The sequence below is a fragment of the Xenopus tropicalis genome, chromosome 10, assembly GCF_000004195.4.
Source record: "Xenopus tropicalis strain Nigerian chromosome 10, UCB_Xtro_10.0, whole genome shotgun sequence".
NCBI classification, from domain to species: domain Eukaryota; kingdom Metazoa; phylum Chordata; class Amphibia; order Anura; family Pipidae; genus Xenopus; species Xenopus tropicalis.
In genome coordinates this window covers 18,263,730-18,270,646 of record NC_030686.2, presented here as the reverse complement: position 1 = coordinate 18,270,646, position 6,917 = coordinate 18,263,730, and positions in this window count along the sequence as shown.

The following is a 6,917-nucleotide window of genomic DNA, read 5'->3' as shown; positions in this document are numbered from 1 at the left end:
CTGTGGATGTATCCATCTGGAAGAACCAGTAAGCATATGTTCCAGTTGTCCTAATGTAGGTGGAACAGCCCTGCAGATTGGCTGTGATGGTTCTGGTAAGTAAGCAGACCCACAGGCAATGCTTCCTTCAACAGAATATTACGTAGTTCTTCTTACACACAGCATTGCCTGCACACCAAATCATTTAAATATAATAATTGACATTTTCAAGAAAGGTTTCCTATTTCTTTGTTATAATAAAATAGTATCTTGTACTTGATTCCAACTAAGATATAATTAATCTTTATTGGAAGCAAAACAATACTGCTGGGTTTAATTAATATTTAAAATTAGACCTTTAAAATAGACTTAAGGTATGGAAATCCAAATTACAGAAAGATCCCTTATCTGGAAAGCTCCAGGTGCAGGGGTCCCCAACCTTTATTACTCGAGAGCCACAGTCAAATGTAAAAAGACTTGGGGAGCAACACAAGCATCATAAAAGTTTGTGTGGGTGCCAAATAAGGGCTGTGATTGGCTATTTGGTAACCTCTATGCACACTATCAGCTTACAGGGGGCTTTATTTGGTAGGAAATCTAGTTTTTATTCAACCAAAACTTGCCCCCAAGTCAGGAATTCAAAAATAACTACTTGGTTTGGGGGCACTGAGAGCAGCATCCAAGGGGTTGGTGAGTAACATGTTGCCCCCGAGCCACTGGTTGGGGGTCACTGGCCTACTGGATTCAGTCTTGCCTGGAGCCTTTACAGCAATCAGTGCCGGATTTCAAATCCGGGCGCCCCTAGGCCGTCCCCCATTCACGCCCCCCCCCCCATGCGCAAACAAACCTCTGCCCCCCCGCGCTGGGCCGATGCAAGCGCAGGCATTTAAACTCCCATAAACTCGCTACACAAATCCAGGCCTGATAGCAATGGCATATTCCAATAGCACAAATGAAAAGTTGTTCATTTTCACTGCAGACGCCAACTAGTGGCATTTTGGGTTAAAATATGTCTATTAACATAAACATGTTTAGTATAAAGATAAAAAGAGAAACAAGCAATGTTTATAATGTCCATTCCCAAAAAATAAAAATATTATAAATTCTTATAATAATGCAAAGCTGTTATGGTTCTGATGTTACTGAGTCTTTAACATTTTAGACCTGACCCCAAGATGTATTTCAGGGATCAGATTTTGTTCCCAACACTTTTAATTACTCAGTGGCCCCACAAAAAAATAAATATAAGGCCTCCTTAAACATCGGGAATTGAGATGTTTTGATGGTCTGTTTCCCTTATGCCACACGAGGCTTAGGTGTAGGGCGGAATTTTCAGCAAGCGCTTTTCCGCTTGCTGAAAATATCCGCCCTACTCCTCGTGTGGCATTAGCCTAAAACCCCCAACTGTTACTGAATTATAACTACCAGCATCCAACTGATCAGGTTCAGATGTTACTGGATATAGTTCAGTATCAGTGGAGGGTCATAGTCTAAACATCCCTGAGAATGCCCAGCTGAGGATTCTGGGATTTGTAGTATCTACTAAGCCATAGATGGTTAATCCCTGCACAACAGTTGGTTCTCATTCACTTAGGCTCTATATCCCCCACAGGCCCCCACCTCCATGTCAGTCCTGTTCTTTTCTCTCCTTTCCTGTTTATATAAGGGCCTACTCTCCCCGGCACAATACACACTCTGTTTTATACACAAAAAGCCTATTTTATTTGCTGTGTGAGAAATCGAAAGGCTACATAGTGTGGCTGTAAGATCATATCCTGAATCCAGCCACACCGAGCCCTGGGTCAGAAACCCCCTATTCTCTTCATCTTTTCCCAGCCAAAGGCAACAGCAGCTCCAGCGTGCAAATAAACATTTTAAAGGTAAAGTGACAATTTTCTTTATGAGCATGCTGATATTAGACATGAAAGCCTATGGGCATGGATTTATATGTTCTGCGTTCTGCCATACTAGTTCCTTTGCTGCCGTAAAAAAAAAAAAACTTCCATAGGTACCCAACAAAGTGCCCCTTTTGCCTCTCTGTAGACACAGAGCATTTCAAACTCTTCATAATTATCTCACTAATATGTTGGTGCTGCTAAATATGTACAGTATCACCCATACATGCATATATCTATACACACACACACACACATATATACTGTATATAGGAAGTATGTAATATTTAATATTATTTAGATAAATATAAAGAAGTAGACATGTAGATGCATTGGAACACAAGCACATTCACTGATACATTCACTGATACACTGTCACACTGATACACTCACTGATACACTGTCACACTGATACAATCACTGATACACTGTCACACTGATACACTCACTGATACACTGTCACACTGATACACTCACTGATACATTGTTACACTGATACACTCACTGATACACTGTCACATTGATACACTCACTGAAATACTCACTAATACACTTACACACTCACAGATACAATGATATACTCACTAATACAATCACTGATACACTTACATTTACTGATACACTGTCACATTCATACACTCACTTACACACTCACAGATACAAAGATAAACTCACTAATACACTCACAGATACACTGATACACTCACATACTCACTGATACACTCACACACTAATACACTCACTGAAATACTCACTGATACACTTACGCACTCACAGATACAATGGTACACTCATTAATACACTCACTGATACACTCACAGATACAATGATAAACACACACACAATTATGTAACTACATTATTACACTAATACACTCACTAAAATACTCACTAATACACTTACACTCTCATAGATACAATGGTACACTCACACACTCACTGATACACTGCTACACTCACTGATACACTCACGCACTCACAGATACAATGATAGACTCACACACTCTCTGATACACTCACACACTCACTTATACACTCAAAGATACACTGATACACTCACAAACACAATGATACACTCACACACTCATTAATACACTCACAGATACACTGATACACTCACAGATACACAAACACTTACTGATACACTCAATAATACACTTACACACTCACAGATACATAGATATACTGATACACTCACAGATGCACTGTCACACTGATACACTCACTGATACACTGTCACACTGATACACTCACCAATACACTGTCACACTGATACCTTTACTGAAATACTAACTAATACACTTACACTCACAGATACAATAATACACTTTTACACACTCACTGATAGGCTCACAGATACACTCACTGATACACTCACTGATACACTCTCTAATACACTAACACACTCACTGATACATTCACACACTCACTGATACACTCATAGATACATTGATAGTACACTCACTGATACACTTAATAATACACACACTCACAGATACACTCACTAATACACTCACACTTACACTAACACACTCACAGATACACTGATACATTCACACACTCACTGATACCCTCATAGATACATTGATAGGACACTCACTGATACACTTAATAATACACACACTCACAGATACACTCACAAAAACAATGATACACTCTTACACACTCACTGATATGCTCACAGATACACTGATACACTCACTAATACACTAACACACTCACAGATAAACTGACACACGCACACACACACGCACTGATACACTCATAGATACATTGATAGTACACTCACTGATACACTTAATAATACACACACTCACAGATACACTTACTAATACACTTATACAATTACACACTCACAGATACACTGATACATTCACACACTCACTGATACCCTCATAGATACATTGATAGGACACTCACTGATACACTTAATAATACACACACTCACAGATACACTCACAAAAACAATGATACACTCTTACACACTCACTGATATGCTCACAGATACACTGATACACTCACTAATACACTAACACACTCACAGATAAACTGACACACACACACGCACTGATACACTCATAGATACATTGATAGTACACTCACTGATACACCTAATAATACACACACTCACAGATACACTTACTAATACACTTATACAATTACACACTCACAGATACAATGATACACTCTTACACACACAGATACGCTCACAGATACACTGACACACTCACTAGTGCACTTACACACTCACACATACACTCACACATACACTCACAGATACACTCATTGATACACTCATTGATACACTCACCAATACACTCAATTATACACTTACACACTCACAGATACAAATATGTACTGACACATTCACTAATACACTCACTTATACACTAACACACTCACAGATACACTGATATACGGATAAACTCACAGATACACTCACTCACTAATACACATACTGTACTGATACACTCATTAATACACTTACACACACATAGATACACAGCTTTACTGATACACTAATAAATTCAATGATATACTATACATTCACTGATACACTCACTAATACACTCACTGATACACTCACTAATACACTTACTGATACACTCAATAATACATTCACTGATACACTATACATTGACTGATACACTCACTAATACACTCACTGATACACTCACTAATACACTTACTGATACACTCAATAATACATTCACTGATACACTATACATTGACTGATACACTCACTAATACACTTACTGGTACACTCACTAATACACTTACTGATACACTCACTAATACATTCACCGATATACACTCACTCCTACAAATACAAACTCACTGATACACTGACTGTCCCAAATGAGACACGTTGGAGGTAACTAGCTAACAGATGGTTTTAGGTACAGGGCACTGCTATTGGCACAGCTATGTTGCTACACTAACACCCCAACAGGCTCACTTTTACAGACCCAAGCACCCAATGCACATAAAACATATCCATGCACTGTAGGCATGAAGACAGCAGATGATACCTGGGCTCACCTTTACATGGCTCTGCCCAGTGCTCATAATGCAGCTGTTGATCTCTTTCCCTATTTCAGTCCAAAGACATAATACTTACCTGTAACCCTTTCCTAAAACAACCCAGGCAAAATGCAGGCAACATTTTTTTTTCCATTGACATACCAATTTTCTTTCCAATTCCATTAAGTTTGGAAAATAACCAAAATATTCTCCAGAGCTTCCAGCAAATGTGAACTCCAATTCTTCACCCCACCCCCCTTTAGTACTGTAGGTAGTATAATCCACTGGAATTGCCGATTACAACAATACTGTGCCAAGGCAAAGCATTGTGGGATATTGTCTGTAAGAGAAGTGCTCATTGGCGCTTCCTAAAGCAGAGTAGGGGTGTGATCTTATCTCCATCAGTTGGGAAATGTTGTATGAAGAAATAACATCAAATAGCCATCCAATAGAAAATGCCATGAATCCAGGGTAGAGTAAATAGTTTAGCCACCATTTGCTGGCCAGCAAAATCATGTGACAACATATGCTGTGTGATCTATGTTGCACTCTTCTGGCCCCTATCAACGTTCACATGGTATGGATGCCTTTGGCCACTCTCTGCCTTGTACTGTTTGCATTTAATAAACCCACAAACTTGCTCCATGGTGTAGTAAGTGCCTTTGTCTGTTCTGTGCAATGTGGGTGGGTTCCATGAGACCCCTTGTGCTCTGTGCTGTAGGTACTTGGCTCTATGCAGTGAATTTTGTAAGCACTTTTCCCTGTGTATTGCCCTGAGGTAGGAGTCTTGCTCTGGGAAATGAATGCTGCCAGAACCTTTGCCTGATTAGGGAGGATTAGACTCCAATGTAAAGCCTTCTGTTGGTAGCCTGGAACTACCTTTCCCTCTGTCATGTATTGTGGGTAGGTGCCTTGCTCCTGTGTAAGGAGTCCTGGGATTTCCTTTTCCTTTTATTGTGCATTGTGGGTAGGCACATTGCTTCAGTGGAGTGGGTCCTGCGATTACCTTTCCCTTTATGGTGTATTTTGGGTAGATGCCTTCTATTCAGTGGAAGCGGGAGTGTGGTTGCCTGGCTGCTATGGTGCTTGTCCCAGTATGAAGCCCTGTGGGGGCCTTTCTGCATTCACCAGCCTCAGAGTGTCCTGTGTGGTTGTTCCTCAAGACAGGGCCCTTTGACTCTTCGTGGGCAGGCTACTAGGTATGGGGAGTGGTTCCTTTCAGCCTTTGTATTCCATCTTGAGTTGGTGTTGTGGGATGTGATGGACCCTATGTCCTTTACCCAGCTAAATCTTGCTTACTTTTCCATTGCAGCGGTTCCTCTTGGTTACTGTTTCTGTACAGAGGGAACCTTTCCTGCTTCTCTCCTCACACTCCCATACTGGCACTGGCTTCTCAGATGTGCTCAATCTGAGCATTTTTTCACCTTCTTTTGATGTCATCAGAAGGGGTGGAGTCCAGGCCACAATGCCCCCATTATAACGTGTATCTGAGTGCATGGGTGTTTGTGTATTGACATTGTATGTATTATGACTGCTAATCTAAGGGTCTCCTCTATACCCTCTCTTCTGATCTAGAGACTGCAAACACAGAGCCCACATTGTTCTCTCTGTATGGGGAAGTTCATAGGTCACAGGCTTAACCCATGCCATCTCTTCTCTAAACATTCCAGGCTACAATGTTTTTTTAAGCGGAGAGTTGTCAGCACATTCAACCCCATTTGGTAGTGACTTTAGTTGTAAATTGACCCAATATTGCAGCCTAATGAATACATTCTGTAATCTGTCCCAGTCTGGCAGTGGAGGGAAAATACGAGAGAAGGAGGGTACGGAGCAGCTGGAGAATGGTACTCTAGGTCCAGCTTTATAAAATACTTTGACCAAGTTAAGATTATTTCGGTTCCCATCAGAATAAATGAACCTGGGTTTGCAGCAGGATTCCGTGCATGCTGTCTCTTTCTGAAAAAGAGTGACCTGGATATTATATATGCTGTGGACATAGTGAGGCGGATTGCACATTTTT